Genomic DNA, 20,445 nt, shown 5'->3' with positions numbered 1-20,445 from the left:
CATACCTGTGTTGGTGAACCTATGCCATGCATACTGGAAGTGGCACACAGAGCCATTTCCCTCAGTGTGCAAGAGGTCGCCCGGAAGAGCCCCACTGTGCATGCGTACACGCCGCCTCCTGACAGCTGATTGGGGGGCAGCACGCATTGCCTTCTAGGTGCTGGCACACGTAATTATCGGCACAGGAACCGAAAAAGGTTAGCCACCACTGCCCTATACCATTCTGCACAAATGGTTATCCAGTATTTTCTTGAAACCTCCAGTGATGGTGCATAACTTCTGGAGATAAGCCATTCCACCAATTAATTGTTCTCACTATGAGAAAATTCCTCCTTAATTTTAAGTTGGATCTCTCTTTGATAAACTTCCACTTGTTACGTCTTGTCCTGCTCTCAGGGGCTTTGGTGAACAGATTGAACCCCCCTCCTCTTCTCTGTGACGGACCCTCAAATACTGGAAGGTTGCTATCATTGAATGTTCTTTAATCATTGAACTACTGGATGTTCATTAAGGAGGTGGAGGAGGTGGAGGTGGAGGTGGAGGTGGAGGAGGCGGAGGAGGCGGAGGAGGCGGAGGAAGAAGAGGAAGAGGAAGAGGAAGAGGAAGAGGAAGAAGAAGAAGAAGAAGAAGAAGAAGAAGAAGAAGAAGAAGAAGAAGAAGAAGAAGAAGAAGAAGAAGAAGAAGAAGAAGAAGAAGAAGAAGAAGAAGAAGAGGAGAGAGAGGAGGAGGAGGAGGAGGAGGAGGAGGAGGAGGAGGAGGAGGAGGAGGAGGAGGAGGAGGAGGAGGTGGTGAAGGTGGTGGTTTTAATTCTATCTTTAATGTGAGCCTGTGACTGTCACTGTAACTTTGATTTTTTTTAAAGCATATATCTCCTTTTTCTTTTCTCATTCACCATTTGACAAATACTATTCTTGTATATTTTCCCCATATAATTTTAATGGTGATTGTCAGAAAGACCAGGCTTCTCAGAACTTTAGTCAGGCATCCTCAGGGCCTAATTAATTTTGAAAATCTAACAAGATGATAGTCATTCTTCTGTTGGCCTGATGTTGGGTTTCTATTCCTCAATCCATCAAGCATTTGAGGACTTTAAAAATGGGTGCCTGCCATAGGCAAAGGACAACTCATAGATCATGATGTCATTATGCAAATTGGTTGGTTGATTTAAACCTCCACAATTCTAGGCAACTGACAATAATGTAAAACCATCACAATAACTGTTATGTCCTGAGGACTCAAGGAGTTCTCACTCAGGTCCACTCACTTTGTGTGGGCGATATTCCCCCATTCCCATTGGTTGGTTCTCCCCAGCAGCCAGCTATAAAAGCAGGCTGCGGGGTCCAACTGGTTGCTGATTGCTGCGAGCCAGTTCCAGGCTTGGCAAGCACGGTCAGCCCTTTATTTGTAAAATAAAGTACTGTTGCACTCATGCTCTGGTTCAGCCTCTCATTGCTCAAACTTAACAATAACATTAAAACATTTTTTTAAAAAATGCCAGGAGTTACATCCTGCTTTTAGATGTTGCGTGCTGATGTTGTCACATGTGTCTTCATTTTGCCACCATTGTGATTTGCTGCAGATGCCACTAATAGCTACACAATGTTTTCTTCTCGTGGAAGTCCCATGAAGATTTCTTTGATTGACTAAATTGAGCTCTTGAAAATCCACCATGAGTCACAGAATTGTATTTTGATCTGGCAAAAAAGAACCTACATCAGGGTTCCCCAAACTTGGCAACTTTAAGACTTGTGGACTTCAACTCCCAGAAGTTGCCAAGTTTGGATTGAATTCTGGGAGTTGAAGTCCACAAGTCTCAAAGTTGTCAAGTTTGGAGATCTCTGGCCTACATTTTCATAGGTCTCTCATCCTGGTTCTTCCCCCCATGCAAGCTTTCCACAATTGAGCATGCTGAGGGCCACATAGGGTGGGTTTTGTAGTAGAAATAACCCTCAACTTATGACCACAATGGAGCCCAAAATTTCTGTCACTAAGCAAGACTTAAGTGAATTTTGCCCCATTTTACAACCTCTCCTGCCACAGTTGTTAAATGAATCACTGCAGTTGGAAAGCTAGAAACACGGTTGTTAAATAAATCTGGCTTCCCCACTGACCTTGCTTGTCAGAAAGTCACAAAAGGGGATCACATAACCCCCGGGCAACCATCATAAATATTAGTCAGTTGCCACGTGTCTGAATTTGGATCACATGACTTAGGAGATGCTGCAATGGTTGTAAGTGTGAAAAAATGGTCTTAAGTCACTTTTTTCAGTGCCGTTGTAAGTTCAAAACGGTCGCTAAATGAACTGTTGTAAATCCAGGACTACCTGTACTGTCACACGGGCAAAGTAACACGGCTTTACCTTCCTTAATTTAGCCTACATTTTGAGCATAACCCTTGTGAGAATGGAAGGCTGAGGTTTTCCCATAGCAACCAACTCTGCTGTAACTCACTGCAAGATAGGAATTTCCTCAGGCTGAATAACAAAAAGTTTATCCTACTGTGCAAGTTAAGAAGTTTCAACTTAGGTGAAATTGTATCTTTTCAAAACAAACCCTCTGGGATGTCTTTTCCCATGCTAATATGTTACTTTTTCCTATTTTAATAAAATGCTCTTTTTTGTGTGACTATGTTCACATATTCTTGGATGCTTTAATTCTTACAAAGTAATAATAATATAATATGATATGATATGATGACATGATATGACAAGACAAGAGAAGTCAAGACAAGAGAAGACAAGACAAGAGAAGACAAGACAAGATGATATAAGGTATAAGATGATATAAGATGCAAGAGAAGAGAGAACTTTGTCATTTTTTTTACTGCAAGCACACCAGCCCACATTAAAAATGAAATTGTGTTGTCTGCTCTCAAAAGAATATATCTACCCAAACACATACATAACACACATATGCACATGCTATATACATACATAAGTATACACCTGTTCTTCTTCTTCTTCTTCTTCTTCTTCTTCTTCTTCTTCTTCTTCTTCTTCTTCTTCTTCTTCTTCTTCTTCTTCTTCTTCTTCTTCTTCTTCTTCTTCTTCTTCTTCTTCTTCTTCTTCTTCTTCTTCTTCTTCTTCTTCTTCTTCTTCTTCTTCTTCTTCTTCCTAGCATATTCCCACAGATGCAGGGTCCACTTTTCAGATCATTGAACACCACTCTGTGCATTCAGCTACATCTCCAGGGTGCAAGCCAGAGGCTTGCATACGTTAGTTGCAGTGGTGGGATTCAAATGTTTTTCCAATGGTTCAGTGGGCGTGGCTTTTGTGCAGGAGCAGAGGCATTCTAACTCGCCTCCTGCAAGCCTGCACAATCCCGGTCGCTTCAGCAGCTGCAGCGCAGCACTCTTCTGTGCCGTGCAAAGCAGCTGCACTTCAAATTCAGTGGATAAAAGTGAGTAGGGGAGCCTGGGCAGGCAGGTGGGCCCAACAGCAGAGCCAGCAGAGCAGTGGAGAGAACCGGTTTGGTCTCCGCTGCTCATCGCTCCTACCGGCTCTCCAGAACCGGGCAGAACCAGTTGAATACCACCACTGGTTTGTTGATGGTGTCTTGCCATCTCTGTTTTGTACGTCTGTGACATTGTCAGCCATTGACTTCTAGTTGGTAGACAGTCTTGGCCACAGTGGAAGGTGCTGCTGTCTGGACATGTCCATACCAGTGGAGCCGGCCTTCTCTGATCTTTTCTGTAATGGGTGCCACACCAAAGATCTGGACCAAGAGAGAGAGAGTCCAAATTCTCAAGTGATGGTGCTCCTACAACTTCTGTGGGCAACTTCTGTTCCATGGGTTGATTGTTCTCACTGTCAGAAAGTTTCTCCTTATTTCCAGGTTAAATCTCTCCTTGTTCAGTTTCCATCCATTATTCCTTGTCTAGCCTTCAGGTGCTTTGGAAAATAGCTTTACCCCTTCCTCCTCTCTGTGGCAGCCCCTCAAATATTGGAAGACCGCTATTATGTCTCCCCTGGTCCTTCTCTTCACTAGACTAGCCAAGCCCAAAAACATCAAAACCAACTGCAGGGGTGATATAAAATTAAGTATCATGCAGAAGGTCCTCTGAGCTTTGTTAGTTTCTTGTGGATGTTTCGTTACCAAACTACATAACATCATCAGTACTTACTAATGAAAATGCTGAATAATGAATACCTACCAATTGAGGAGAATATTTGTAATTTACGTCAGTGAACCAAGGACCCCACAGCTCAACCTTGAGCTACAAATGTTGTCTATCAGTAGGTTTCATCTGCATATCATGCCGTGAACTATGAGGTAGGTTCCTCCAAATAGACTACAGATAGTCTTCGACTTACAACCATTTGTTTAATTAGGTTTAATTAAGTAAGAACATCTCCCTCAAAGTAAGGACTATGTTATTAGGATAATAATATTTTCCCAGCTCCAAAAGCTATGTTGGCTGTGACTAACAGCCTGAGAAATTAAGTAATGCCCAGATTTGGTTTGATAAGGAAGGAAGGAGGGAGGGAGGGAGGGAGAGAGGGAAAGAAGGAAGGAAGGAAGGAAGGAAGGAAGGAAGGAAGGAAGGAAGGAAGGAAGGAAGAGGGTTGGAGGAAGAAAGGAGGAAGGAAGGAAGGAAGGAAGGAAGGAAGGAAGGAAGGAAGGAAGGAAGAAAGAAAGAAAGAAAGAAAGAAAGAAAGAAAGAAAGAAAGAAAGAAAGAAAGAAAGAAAGAAAGAAAGAGAGGGACATTGCTACAGGAATTCAATATTCATGCCATACACTCTGCTCTATAACCTTTTGTTTAATTTCCCACATTATAACTGTGCTTGCTAATAACCCTTTGGATATATACTGTATATTTAATGCATAATGCATTCTATTGCATTGATGATGTTACTTAGTTGGGAAATAAAACGTCTGCAGGCAAATAACCAAGCTCAGAGAGCACCAAGCATAGAATGCATATGCATTATATGCAAATCAATATTTTGTGCATATGATCATATAAAATGTGTTTTTGCAATGCTCAAGTAAAAAGTATCATAGTGAAAAGGGAAAAAATATGAGCTTCTTTGCCTAAAGTGATAATTCATCTCTCCAACCACAAAAATTGTTCTAGGATAGGATTTGCAAGATGTACATGAATTAACTGATATATGAGTCAAACTATGCACACTCCAATTCTGGAATTAATAACTTGTGCCTTTAAAAAATTGTTTTCAGGATAGTATATTCATGAACCTAGTGGGGAAAAATCAGGGCTGTTACTTTGAAGTCCCTGTGAGGAAGGCTGTTTCCATAGCATGCTTCATTTACTGAACTGTAGGTTAAGATCGTATTGACAGCAGACTGTCAATAATAATAATAAAATTAAATATGCAAGAAGTAAGATGTAAGATCAGAGCTGGTATTCAGCAGGTTCTGACCAGTTCTGGAGAACCAGTCACGGAAATTTTGAGTAGTTTGGAGAACCAGCAAGTACCACCTCTGACTGGCCCCGCCCCCATCTCTTCTCTGCCTCTCGAGTCCCAGCTGATTGGCTGGATCTTCTTTTGTTGCCCTGCACAGGAGAATGGAGCAGGAAAGCAGGTTAGTGGGGTTGGGAGGGAATGGGGATTTTACAGTATCCTTCCCCTGCCACGCCCACCAAGCCAAGCCATGCCCACAGAACTAGTAAGATGACTGCTATTCTCTCTACTGAAAAATAAAAAAGTGAAGTTCCTTGCCTTAAATCTTCAAAAGAATAAAAAATGAAACATTTCCTGCCTCTTCGATCCACTATTATGATGGCACTGGAATGTTTTTCCAGAGGGCAACAAAGTTCTGATTAAACATTAAAAATGCTAATAAAGTTAGAAATCAGGAGTGCAGTTCTGGGCTGAATCCATGTAACAAAAAGGGAAATGGAATAGAAGAAAAATTAAAAATACAAAACCAACTTCCCAATGTTGAGAAGTGGTATAGTGTTACAAGATATTTTTTCTCCTCTCAATCATCCATCTTTTCTTTCTTCTTTCTTTTTCTCCTTCCCTACCTTTTCCTTCCTTCCTTCCTTCCTTCCTTCCTTCCTTCCTTCCTTCCTTCCTTCCTTCCTTCCTTCCTTCCTTCCTTCCTTCCTTCCTTTCTTCACCTCCCACCCTCTCCCCTCCTCTCCATGTCCTCTCCTTTCTCCTCCACTCCCACCTTCTCTCCTCCTCTCCTTCCCTCCCTTTCTCCCTCCCTTCTTTCTTCTTCCTTCCTTTTCCTCCCTCGCTCCCTCTTTCTCCTGTTTTGCAAATTCTTAGAAAGGACCGGAGCCCAGCCTTGCTACACGCCTAATCTTGTGAAGGACTTTTTTAAACATTATTTTTTTATTGAAGAGTTTTATACAGAAGTAAAAATGGTATAAATTTAAGAAATAGAAAAATGAGAAAACTGGTGAATAGATAAAGAGAAAATAAAAATAATAAAGAAGCAACTTCCAATCTTCTTTACAGCAGTTACAAATAAACTGATCATCACTCCTATTCTTTAAGGTTACCTCATGGTTTCATTCTTCCCATATTTTGTCTTTTCTAATCCTCGGGTCCATATAAATCACCCTCCCCCCACATTTTCAGCAAAAACTCAAAAAAGTGTAACTAATAAATGTAGTTGTTGAAATGTATTTGAATATTAATACTTAATCAGACAAGTTAAATTCTTCATTTCACAAATTCTGACATCATCAACAACCATAGTTTTTTCTGAATCTCTCCATCTTGGTGCATCTAATAATGTTACTGCAGTTACCATATAATAAAATTTTGTGAAGGACTTTTTTAATATTAGAGTTGGGGCTTTCAAATGTTGTGTGGGGACTTCTGTCCTCAGAAAATTATAGAAAACTTTCTCTTCTGTTGAAGTGATGTAGAGAAAAATCAGCCACCTAATTCCTATACCTACAAATTTGTTTGAGAATTTCAGAAGAACACTGAGCCTTGTCTATCTAGACCTTCACCAAAACTATCCTGCTTAAAATCAAGGTATGCTGAATTTCCTTAACTTTCCCAATAGTAGGAGAGGAGGAGGAGGAGGAGGAGGAGGAGGAGATCTGGAAGAAGAAGCAACCCATTCAACAGTATTCACTCATTCATTTTTATTTATCAAATTCTGACCACCCATCTCCTTCACAGAATGATTCTGGGACCAATTTAGCATATGTTCCAGGATGTGAGAATAAGTTCTCCACCCTAAGGAAGAAATTTGAACTCCAGGCCTTCTCCTTCCCGTAGGGTAAGTCTTCCTCTTTAATCTTCATGATGTTTTGGCCCTGCTTTATTAATTTCCCATTAAACCAATTTCTATGGAGATCTAATATTCACTCTTAAAACAGAGCAATTCTGGTTATATTAACCTCCACAGAATAGGACAGCCTCCTCAGTGTCACCTCTCAAGAAACTAATATGTCTTTCACTGGCATGGAATATAATGAGATGTTCAAATATAGAAAACTGAGTTATTGCTTCTTTCACTTAGAACATTTATCTAGCCAGGTCCTTCCAACTCCTTAAGAGCATTGCTTATAATTTACTTTTGACCTTGTTTTACCAAGATCAATCTGTCAGGAGGATATCTTTTAAAATCGTCTTTATTTTATTAGTCTTGAGTTACATAGCACATCTTTACGTGCACAAATTACATTGTGCTGTAAGTTGTGTGTATTTGGGTGCATATCTTTCGTGTTGGTAGGCATGTGCAGTTATTTGCAATATGTAGATGTTAGTGTATGTGTGTATGCACTGTGTGTAAGCACCGGACTTTTCCACTTCAACTGAAAAGAATGAACTTCTGAAAGCTAGGTACTTCAAAAGGAATTCTTTATTGAAAGGAAGTGATCCTGGTACTAGTCAAAGCAGAATCTAAGATGCTTCCAGGCATACAGTAATAGATAAAGGGAGTTAGAACCCCTCCCCTTATTCTGATGTGGATTTAGCCAAACAAAGAACCAACATGTTAATTCCTCACCCCCTTTTCTGGGAACATATCTTAGAAGAGTTTCCCAGGGAGTATCTTTCAGAGCTGGAATTTTTATGGACCCTTCTCCTCTTGCTACCTCTCCAAGAGGTGACAGGTTTCCAGACATCTGGCTCCAGTCCTCCAGTTGTATATCATGTGAAAGTTATACACATTCAATATAAGATTTAAGATATTCAGGTTCTATATTCTATATCTATCTATCATCTATCTATCCATCATCTATCTTCTAACTATCTATATCTATTTATTACCTATCTCTCATCTGTCTATCTATCTATCATCTATCTATCTATCTATCTATCTATCTATCTATCTATCTATCTATCTATCTATCTATCCCTTTAAGAGAAGAAAAAGAGGGAAAGGTCCATTGCAAATGTGTAGATCGTAATGAAATGTATTAATGAAGTTTATTATTATTTATTTATTTCATAAATAATTGACTATATTATTAGGATGATAATATATCCCAGGTTTCAATGGCTATGTTGACTTTGACTATACCTGTGAAATTAGATAATGATAAGATTTGGTTTGAAAAGGAAGGGAGGGAGGAAGAAAGGGAGGGTGGGAGGGAGGGAGGGAGGGAGGGAGGGAGGAAGGAAGGAAGGAAGAAAGAAAGAAAGAAAGAAAGAAAGAAAGAAAGAAAGAAAGAAAGAAAGAAAGAAAGAAAGAAAGAAAGAAAGAAAGAAAGAAAGAAAACGTTACTTGCTTTGGCTACTAGATGATGGCTGGTTTTTTGTTCATTGGTTTAAAAGTTTTATTTATTTATTTTCATTTGTCAATCGCTTACAAGATAATACATATAAGTATATACATATTTATGAATATATGAAATGGGTACATATAAGAAAAATAAAAGAAACAGTAAGACAGGGACAGTAGGCACGTTGGTGCGCTTGTGCACGCCCCCTACAGACCTCTTAGGAAAGGGGTGAGGTCAATAGTAGACAGTTTTCTGAAAACCAACAGACCAGGCCCCCTTGGTTTCTCCTGCCTGAGCAAATAGAATGTCCCAAACATTCATTGCGCTTTTAGCACAATGAATGTTTGGGACATTAATCTGAAAAATTATCCTGAGAATTCTTGTGTAAGGCCCTCATCGGAGCTTAGGGATAACACGAGAAGCCAGAGAGTCTGCAGGTTCCTGGAGAACTGATTGCACCTTGGAAGTGGGAAAACTGTCTCACACACCATCTGCAAGTTAGGGAAAGTAGAAAAATCATGCCCCAGATCATTTAACTCATTCTTTCCTCCATTTTCTGTTGCATCATAGCAGCTCAGAAAAGGGCCAGACTATTTGAACAGATGCCTTGCATATGGCTTTAAAAATTAAAATGGATTCTAGAATGCAAATTGTGCTTCCTTGGGCTCTTGCTCTACTGTGCAAATCACATCAGGAAAGTTTTCAACTTACAACCATTCATTTAGTGATCCTTCAAAGTTACAAAAGCATTGAAAAAAGAGTGACTTATATCCATTCATTCAAGGGTGGGATTCAAAAATCCCAGCAACTGGTTTGCTGCCCGGTTGCTGAGCGGGCGTTGCCATGGTGGACATGGCCTACCGGAACTTCCGGGACGGCCATTGTTTGCCTTCCCTGGGGTTTGGAGGCTTCCCTCAGGAGGGTGAAAATGGCCTCCCCTGGGGTCCAGAAGCCCTCCGAAAGCTGGAAACAGGCCTGTTTCTGGACTTCTGGAACTTCCGGGAGGGCCGATTTTCACCTTCCCCAGAGTCCGGAGGCTTCCCTTGAGCTTCTGGGAGGGTGAAAATGGCCTCCCCAGGGTCTGAAGACCCTCCGTAAGCCAGAAACAGGCCCGTTTCTGGACTTCCGGAAGTCCCATTTTTCATCCTCCCACTTATCTGCATCTAAAACGGGCCACGTGGAGAGTCCTGGGAGGGGAGGGGAGGGAGGGGGTGGTTCAACTACCAGTTCAGCGAACCAGATGTAAATTTAACATCTAGTTTGCTCAAACCAGTCCGAACCCACTGAATCTCACTCTTGCATTCATTGCATTTATGAGGGCCATCTGTAATAATGGCAGCCCTTGACTTACAATAATACCTTTAGTGACTGTTAGAAGTTACAAGGACACTGAAAAAATGGTTACTTACAACTAGCCCTTGCATTATGACATTGGCAATATTCCCCACGGTCACATGATCAAAATTTGGGCACTTGACAATGGGCATGCATTTACAATGATGGTTGCATCCCAGAGTCATGTGATCATCATTTGCAACTTTCCTAGTTGGCTTCCGGCAAGCAAAGTTGATGGGGAAAAGCTGGATTAGCTTAACAACTATATGATTCATTTAATAAATGCAATGAATCACGTAACAACCATGGCAAGATGGTTGTGAAATCAGGTGCAATTCACCAGTTCCAGTTAAGGTGGTAAGTAGAAGACTACTTGTGATCGTAATTCTTTCAATGTTTAAATAATTCATAAAGAATCATTCATAAAGCCAAGAAGCAATGTGTGGAAAGTAATCAAAGAGAGAAGCAACCTAGAACTAAGATGAAATTTTCTGACATAATTATTAGCCAGTGGAATGACTTGCCTCCAGGAGTTGTGAACACTGGAGGTCTTTGGACAGCCACTTGTCTGAAATGTATAGGGTTTCCTGCCTGAGCAGGGGGTTGGACTGGAAGACCTCCAAGGTCCCTTCAAACAATGTTATTCTGTTCTGTTGTTCTGTTCTATTCCTATTCCTATTCTGTCCCGTCCCATTCCATTTCATTCCTATTCCTATTCCTATTCCCAGTCCCATTCCCAGTCCCAGTCCCAGTCCCAGTCCTGTCCCATCCCGTCCCGTCCCGTCCCGTCCCATTCCATTCCTATTCCTATTCTTATTCCTATTCCTATTCCGTCCCGTCCCATCCTGTCCCATTCCATTCCATTCCTATTCATATTCCCATTCCCATTCCCATTCCCAGTCCTGTCTTGTCCCGTCCCGTCCCGTCCCGTCCCATTCCATTCCATTCCATTCCATTCCATTCCATTCCATTACTATTCCTATTCCTATTCCTGTCCTGTCCCGTCCCATCCCATCCCTTCCCATTCCATTCCTCTTCCTCTTCCTCTTCCTCTTCCTCTTCCTCTTCCTCTTCCTCTTTCTATTCCTTTCCATTCCATTCCATTCCATTCTTATTCCTATTCCTATTCTTTTCCATTCCATTCCGTTCCGTTCCGTTCCGTTCCACTCCATTCCACTCTTCTCTACTCCATTCAAGATGGATTTGGTCAAATATAGGTAATCCCCAATTCAGTTAGGTTTGTTTTCTGACTGTTCAAAGTTACAACAGCACTGAAAAAAGTGACTTATGACTGTTGTTTCATACTTAAGACTGTTGCAGCATCCCCATAGTTACATAATCAAAATTTGAACACTTGACAGCTGGTTCATATTTATGATGGTTGCAGTGTCCCGGGATCATATGATCATCTTTTGAGACCTTCTGACAACCAAAGTCAGTGGGGAAGCCACATTCATTGAAAAACCTTGTTACTAATTTAACAACTGCAGTCATTCACTTAACAAATGTAGCAAGAAAGGTTGTTAAATGGAGCAAAACTCACATGACAAAATGTCTCACTTCACATAAGAAATTAGGGGCACCATTGTAGTCCTAAGTCAAGGACTACTTGTACGTATGTAAGCTTAATCAGCCATAAATTATTTTGGTTTTTTTTGTGTGTGTAAAAATCCCACTGAAGTTCTTTGTGTTTAACATATGCCGACATTAATTTAAAAAAATTAAATTAATGACAGTTAGAACAATTAGCCAGTGGAATGACTTGCCTCCAGAAGTTGGGAACACTGGAGGTCTTGAAAATTACACAAGCAAATATGTCAAGAGAATTTCATCAGGTCTGGGCTGGGATATACAAGGCATTAGACTGGAAAATAATAATCATAAAAAGCAAATCACAGAAAAAGACTGCAGCAAAAATGCTCTTACATTTTTGCCAGAGCTATCCAAACCATGTCCTCGAGTCACTAAAATTCAAGTTTGATTTAAAGGAAAGAGGTCTGTGTGTGCCTAGCCGTACACACATCGTATATTTAGTCACATTTTAAAATGTGCACTTTTAAAAAGGGTGTTTTGGTTAAGACGGCAGATTTATGGGAGTTGAAATGGAACCGTGTAATAAGTGAACATTTGAAGGAAACTCTAAATAATTTGGGGGCATGTTCCTTAAAAGCTAAGTTGTGTTTTAACAAATAGGGCTTCCAGCACTTTTATAATGAAGGGAGTCATCCATTTTCAATTGCTTTTCATTGATGTTTTTAGAAGGCCAGCTCTTTTATATCTAAATCCATTATAAGGCAAATCTCCAGGGGGCTCAGAATGGGTAAGTGAGAAGGGCCTTGGGGAGGGTTACTCCTGTTTGTAGCCTTTTGCTGTGAATTGATCTGGAATGCTTCTCAGTTCTCTGAGTTGCTCCAGTGGACGAAATGCCAGAAGATATGTTTGGAACACTTTTGGAGAAAAACAGATGGGCACGGGAAAAATGGAAATGGGAGAAAAAAAGTTATGTGCATACGAAATTATGCCCACATAATACTTTTGTTTTATGAGTTGCATACCAGGTCCAAAATTTTGTTTCGGACTGATGCGTGGGTTACAATAAGGCTTTTGGGTACTAATCAGAAGAGTGTCCCCAAAGTGCTTTTTTTCATGAGGCAACTGGACTTTCTGGTTTTTCTTTGAAGAAGTTTTGCTTCTCATCCAAGAAGCTTCTTCAGCTCTGACTGGATGGTGAGGAATGGAAGGATTTAAACTCCCTGCAAACAGCTGGTCATTTGCACTCTTTTAGTGAGTAATTAAAAAAGCACCTTTGGGAGCCATGATCTGGATGACTGAGAATCTCCATAAACATTCAGAATAGTAATTATTACAAAAGAAAGAAAGAAAGAAAGAAAGAAAGAAAGAAAGAAAGAAAGAAAGAAAGAAAGAAAGAAAGAAAGAAAGAAAGAAAGAAAGGGTTCAGAGAAGATAAAAAAAGATGATAAGGGTCTGGAGACTAAATCATATGATGAACAGTTGAGGGTATGCCTAGCCTATCGAAGGGAAAGATTAGGGGAACCATGATAACTGTCTTCCAGAATTCAAGGGGCTGTCACAGAGAAGTGGGGATTAATTAACTTATTCTCCAATTCTCCAAAAGGGCAGGACAAAAACTAATGAGTAGAAGCTTCTTCTTTTTTTTTTAAAACAATTTTATTGGTTTTTTAAAAAACAAACAAAACATAAAAACATCAGCTCTCTTCCATACATATATACAAGCAGTGTGTCGGTTGGTTCATCAGTTTTGTGCATTCATTTCGTAGACTCAATTACAGTTACATTACATAATAACTCATATTATCAATCCAAACTTATATATCCTCGTATCACTATTAGAAAATCATTTGACTATGATTTTATTCATTCATACTTTATGAGATAACTATAATTTAGGTAGTTTATTCTATAACAAATCATATAATCATACCAAATCTATCCTAAAAACACTTTATAGATATGATGTCAAATAACAAAAGAAAAAGAAAAAACAAAGATATTCCTTATTATCTAACATTCTAAATATTCTATTATTGTATTTTATCATCCAACCATTGATAGAAAAGGTCCCAAATTTTATAGAATTGTTTATCCTCTTGCTCTCTAATTTCAAATGTCAATCTACTCATCTCAGCACATTCCAATATTTTCTTAATAATTTCTTCCTGCGATGGTATTTTCTCATTTTTCCAATTTTTAGCGAATACAATCCTAGCCGCTGTTAATACATTTACAATCAGATATTTCAAGTCTTTACTGTATGTATCTGGTAAGATTCCCAATAAAAAAAACTCCGGTTTCAAATCTAAGATTTGAAACTGGAGAAGCTTCTTAAAGAGAGAGCCAAACTAGAAGTAAGGAAAATTTTTCTGAGAACGATCACTGGAGGTTTTCAACAATAAACTAGACAACCATTTGACTGGGATGGTATAAGCTCCTATCTTGAGCAGAAGGTTGGACTAGAAGACCTCCAAGTTCCCTTCCAGCCCTATGATTCTATGATTCTAAAAAGCCCTTTGTGACATAGGGTCTGGTTTACCTAAAGACCCCTTTGCTTTCTGTACATCGTATATGATTCAACAGCATTTAACTAACTGGACTCAAAGCACAACAAGGCTGTTGAATCACACAAATGGTGTAACCTGATAAGATCCAGGATGTGGGTCTTCAGTGTCATAGTAACTATTGTCAGGAATGATTTTAACTCCTCCTGAGTGCCATATTGCCCCATCTGGACCGTATTGACACCATAAAGTTGGGTTCTTCCTTTAGATCTTGGACTAGAGTGATTAGTGGTCCTCTTATTGGATTTTGATCTGTTAATGTTGGTATTCTTCTATTGGACATTTGTTTCTGTATTGTTTGTACAGGTATAGTTCTCAACTTACAGTCATTCATTTAGAGACTGTGGAAAACAGAAGCTATTGTTTTTACAGAACTGTAAGAAGACATGCTAGCCTGTGAAGAAAATATATTATATATGTTTCTAATCTCATGAGCTAGGCTGAAGCTTGAGAATTGTATCCAGAAAAGCCTTTGCTTTGCTAGTAACTGGTCTTAACCAGGATTTGCTGATATAATAGCTACTCTAGAGCAGGTGTGCCAAACTCAAGGTCCGTGGGCTTTCTTGGTGCTTAGATCTGGCCTGTGGGGCTACCTTGGAAACAGCGAAGGACCAGCCTGTAGTGAGCTCCTTGGAAACTCTGTTTTTGGCCATGACAGTCTCCTGCAGCCCTCTGACAGGGAAAATGGAGCTTATAGGTGCGTGTGGTCCCATGAACTTTATTTTCACTGGCAGAGGGTTGCAGGATGCCGTCGCAGCTGAAAATGGAGCTCGCAAGGGCCGCACAGCCCCTCCCCCTTTGAGGTCCATTTTCACCAGCCAAGGGCTGCAGGAGGCTGTTGTGGCCCAAAACAGAGCTTGCAAGGACTGCGCGCAGACACCCCAAGCTCCGTTTTCACTGGTAGAAGGGTGCAGGAGGCCGTCGCAGCCAAACATGGACCTTGGGAGCCTGTTTTCACTGGCAGAGAGCTCGGGCTACACAGGCAGCCCCAACACGAGTAACATCAAGCTGGCCATGCCGCCCCCCCCCATGGGCACACCATGCCCCTGAGGTCAAATACAACCCTGATGTGGCCCTCAATGAAATCAAGTTTGACACCCCTGCTCTAGAGACAACCTATCATGCCCTTGTTAGAGTCAGACTCTGAGGGAGAGGAGCAACAGCCAACAGGGAGTGGAGGTGTGGCTCTGGAAGTTGTGGAGGAGGCTGGGGAAGGGCAGAAGCTGGCTGGGCAGTCAGAGGAAGAACCAGGCCCATCCCCTCTTCATCCTGGGACATGCAAGGAGGAACGGAGAAGGAAACAACTTGGCTTACGAGAGAGGAAGCGGCCATGATCCCCCTCATTGGTTGCAGCTGGGGAAAATACTATATAAGAGAGAGGTTAAAACACAACGTTGCCAGAAGCAAAGCATGTTTTATTTTGGGCTGAAGTTACCTTGGTTGGCATCCTTCCAACAGACTGTGCCTTGTTATCTCCTTGAAGTTGGTAATTACTTATCTTAGTCTCTTGTGGAATTTCCTTCATTGTAGTTTGTTTTGGTTTTTTATTTCACCTTTATCTCCTCATTAAGTTTGGACTGTATTGCTTTCTTTTGACTATTTTTGAGTAAGTTTTATCTCCAACTGAGAATTATTGAACAGTGGGGCCAAGTTGGAGGCATTAAAGGACATTTATTTAGCTTTTGGATTTTCTTCCATTTGTGTTACACTCTGGGTCATCACACAACCCCTAGGAACTAGGACCATAAAAGGTAATTCATAAATAAGGGCAGGGGGCGATAGAGTTAGAGTAATGAGAGATGTAATCAGGGGCAGAGTTAATGTATTCACTTAGATGTTTCGGATAGGTTGTGATGGCATGAATACTAAACCAATGAGGAAAAGGTGGGAGGGAAAGATGTAATAGCAACAGAGAATATAAGGCAAACATATTGATGATTTAGAGACTGTGTCCGCTGTACCTGCGAGTGTGTGGTAATACACCCTCATTGCAAACTGAAGAATAAGACTACCAATGTTCTCTATTGGAAGTTTTGGCTGGTTATTGTTTCTTTCAAAACTAGACAACGAATCCCACAGAGACCATCTGAACTTGTGAGGGGTCCTTGGTGCTCTCTGAGCTTGCTTGGTTTTCTTGCAGACGTTTCACTACCCAAACTATTTAACATCATCAGTGCTAGTAAGGAGTGTGGTTTGCTGTCAGTTTACATTCTGATGGTTTTCCCCAACAGTGTTGGTGGGGGTGATCTTATATTCTTTGGCTGGACTGTTTACTGTCGGCTTCTTTGGCAGTTTGGGTCAAGGTTCCAAGTAACAAACCCAAAGTAATCAAAACTCTGAGACCTGTAGTTTCCTCAAAGTATGAATTTATTAGGAATGTCATATTGGCACAGCTGGGGAAAACTTGACTCTGAAGGACCTGAGGTTTTCCCCACCCAAATCAAAACCCAAAGTTCTTGCCTCTCAGGACAATCCCACACAATCAGGTTGCAGTTCCAGCTCCAGCTGGCTTTTGTCCATGCCTCTCCAACACCTTGTAAGACGTCCTTGGTTCCCATGGGAAAGAATGTTATTTTGGCTATACATCCCCCAGCTACCTCTGTCTCCCCCCACCCCTCATGTTCTCCCAGCTCCAAACAGCCTGGCTATGGCCTTGCTCCTGAAGATGCTCCCAAAATGGTTTCACCCCAAAATGGCTTCAGGGCTGACAGTTTCTTGATTGGGATATTGTTTGCTTGATTGTTGATCTGATGTTAACCTTGGAGTTAATCTATGCTGGCCTGGGTGCATTCAAACTTACAATGGCACTGAGAAACAATCCTTCCATTTATAGTTAATAGTAGTTAATAGCAGAAATTGTGAGAGGGATCTTGGAGTCCTAATGGACAAACAATTAAATATGAGCCAGCAGTGTGCTGCAGCTGCCAAAAAAGCTAATGCAATCCTAAATTGCATTAACAAAGGGATACAATCAAGATCAAGGGAGGTATTAATACCACTCTGTAAAGCCTTAGTAAGACCACACCAACAGTACTCCATCCAGTTTTGGTCACCACACTATAAAAAAGATGTTGAGACTCTAGAAAAAGTACAGAGAGCAACCAGGATGATTAGGGGACTGGAGACTAAAACATACGATGAATGGTTGCAGGAACTGGGCATGGCTAGTCTAGTGAAGAAAAGGATCAGGGGAAACATGATAGCAGTCTTCCAATATTTGAGGGGCTGCCACAGAGAGGAAGGGGTCAAGCAATTTATAAAGCACCTGTAGGCCAGACAAGGAACAACAGATGGAAACTGAACAAGGAGGGATTTAACCTGGAAATAAGGAGAAATTTTCTGACAGTGAGAACAATCAACCAATGGAACAGAAGTTGCCCTCGGAAGTTGTGGGAACGTCATCACTTGAAATTTTCAAGAGATTGAATTGCCATTTGTCAGAAATGGTGCAGGGTCTCCTACTTGGGCAGGGGGTTGGACTAGATGACCTAGAAGGTCCCTCCCAACTCTGATCATCTGTTATCTCTTATGACTGTCCCAGTATCTCCACATTGCCTGATCAAAATTCAGATGCTTGGGAACTGAGTTGTATTTACAACAGTTGTAGCCTGCTGGGGCTGCAATTTGGACCTTCCCAGCCAGCCTCTGACAAAGGAGGTCAACTGGGGAAGCCAGATTGATTTAACGACCATGTGACTCACTTCGCGACTGCAGCGATTCCCTTAACAGCCATGGCAAAACATGTGAAATCGGGTGTGACTCTCTTAACAACTACTTGGCTTAGCTGGTCCCAATTGTGATAATAAGCTGTGGGCCAGCTATACTGCATTATTTTAAATTACTGTATTTTGCATTATGTGGTATCCTAATTTGAGATAATGATCAGATAGCATATTAAATAAAATAATAAACTTTATATGGAGAGACATGCAGCAGAAAATAAACAGTGGCATATTCTGCTGGACTAATTAACTGACTTCACCCACTCCCCTTCCACCCATCTTTTTAATTTCATGTTATTGCACTCACATTGTTTATTATTTTATTCCTTTGCTGTTGATATTTTTAATCATTTTTTTCCTGTTTTCATGTGGTAAGCTGTCCAGAGTATCCCCACAGCAAGATGGGCATCAAATAAATTTAACGAATAAATTCTGCCTGAAAGCAGATAACAGATAATCAGAATTGGAAGGGACCTTGTAGGTCGAGTCCAACCCCCCGCCCAAGCAGGAGACCCTACACCATTTCTAACAAATGGCAATCCAATCTCTTCTTGAAAGTCTCAAGTGATGGCACTCCCACAACTTCCGAGGCAAGCTGTTCCATTGGTTGATTGTTCTCACTGTCAGAAAGTTTCTCCTTGTTTCCAGGTTAAACCTCTCCTTGTTCAGTTTCCATCCATCGTTCCTTGTCTGGCCTATAGGAGCTTTAGAAAATAGCTTGACCCCTTCCACTCTGTGGCAGCCCCTCAAATATTGGAAGACCACTTTCATGTCTCCCCTGGTCCTTCTCTTCTCTAGACTAGCCAAGCCCAGTTCCTGCAACCGTTCGTTGTATGTTTTAGCCTCTGGTCCCCTAATCATCCTGGTTGCTCTTCTCTGTACTTTTTCTAGAGTCTCAACATCTTTTTTATAATGTGGTGACCAAAACTGGATGCAGTACTCTAGGTACTGGTCTTACTAAGGCTTTATAGAGTGGTATTAGTACTTCCCCTGATCTTGATTGATTGATCCCTCTGTTAATACAATTTAGGATTGCATTAGCTTTTTTGGCTGCTGCTGCACACTGCTGGCTCATATTTAGTTGGTTGTCCACTAAGACTCCAAGATCCCTCTCACAGTTACTGCTATTAAGCCTGGTTTCACCCAGTCTGTAGGTGTACTTTTGGTTTTTCTTGCCTAGGTGTAGGACTTTACTTTTCTCTACATTGAATTTCATTTTGTTAGATATGGCCCAGTGTTCTAGTCTATCAAGAGCTATCTGGATGAGCCTATCTTCTTGGGTGTTAGCTATTCCTACCAGCTTAGTATCATCTGCAAATTTGTTAAGTTACCCTTCTATTTCCTCATCTATGTCATTAATGAAGATATTGAAGAGTCCTGGGCCTAAGACGGAACCTTGTGGCACCCCATTGCTTACTTCCCTTCATGTAGACTTAGACCCATTAAGGACTACTCGTTGAGTAGTTTGCCAGCCAGTTGCGAGTCCATCTAGTGGTGGTGCTATCTATTCCACTTATTTCTAGCTTACTAAGAAGTAGGTTGTGGTCTACTTTGTCAAATGCCTTGCTGAAATCTAAATATATTATGTCCACAGTATTTTGCTGGTCTACTAATTTAGTCACTGTGTTGAAGAATGAAATAAGATTGGTTTGGCATGATCTGTTTTTAACAACCCCGTGCTGACTGCTAGTTATTACTTTACTTGTTTCTAGATATTGGCAGATTTGTTTTTTTATTATCTTTTCCAGTATCTTCCCAGGTATTAGTGTTAGGCTGATTGGTCTATAGTTTCCTGGGTCTGTTTTTTTTCCTTTTTGAAGATGGGAACCACATCAGCTCTTTTCCAGTCCTCTGGTACTTCCCCGGTGCTCCAGGATTTTTGAAAGATATGGTGCAGTGGTTCTGAGTTGACCTCTGCCAGCTCCTTTAAAACTCTGGGATATAATCCATCAGGCCCGGTGATTTGTTTTCATCAAGGTCAGACAGGTGTTCTCTTACTATTTTTTTGCTTATTTTAACCTTTATTTCTGGTCTGTCTTTTACAGTTATGTTTTTGGTGGGTTGAGCTATAGTTTCTCTTTGCATGAAGACAGATGCAAAGAATGAATTAAACAGTTCTGCTTTCTCTCTGTTGCCTGTTACTTCCTTGCTATCTTCTCTCTTTAGTGGACCGACTGTTTCCTTGATTTTTTTCTTGCTATTTATATGTTGGAATAAACTTTTTTTATTATCTTTGACTTTTGTTGCAAGTCTTTGTTCCTTCTGAGCCTTTGCTATCCTGACTTCGTCTTTGCAGATTCTGGCTGTCTACTGATATTCTGCCTTAGTTGTATGTCCTTCTTTCCATATTTTTGTACTTGTCCTTTTTTTCTTTCAATTTGCCAGAGAGATCTTTGTGCAGCCATGCTGGTTTCTTCTTGGATTTCTTGTTTTTCTTTCTCAGTGGTATTGTGCTGGTCTGGGCTTCTATGATCATACTTTTTAGAGTTTCCCAAGATTCTTGAGTTGTTTTCCCCTTTAGGATTTTCATCCATGGAATCTTTCCCAAGTTCTCTCTGAGTTTATTGAAATCAGCTCTTTTAAAATCCAAGACTCTGGTGTCATTATGTTCTGTTGCTTGTGTTTGTG

Source organism: Pseudonaja textilis, chromosome 1, assembly GCF_049901715.1.
Source record: "Pseudonaja textilis isolate UNSWEBS1 chromosome 1, rPseTex1.2, whole genome shotgun sequence".
In the NCBI taxonomy this organism is placed as follows: Eukaryota; Metazoa; Chordata; class Lepidosauria; order Squamata; family Elapidae; genus Pseudonaja; species Pseudonaja textilis.
Note: the sequence above shows the minus strand (reverse complement) of the source record.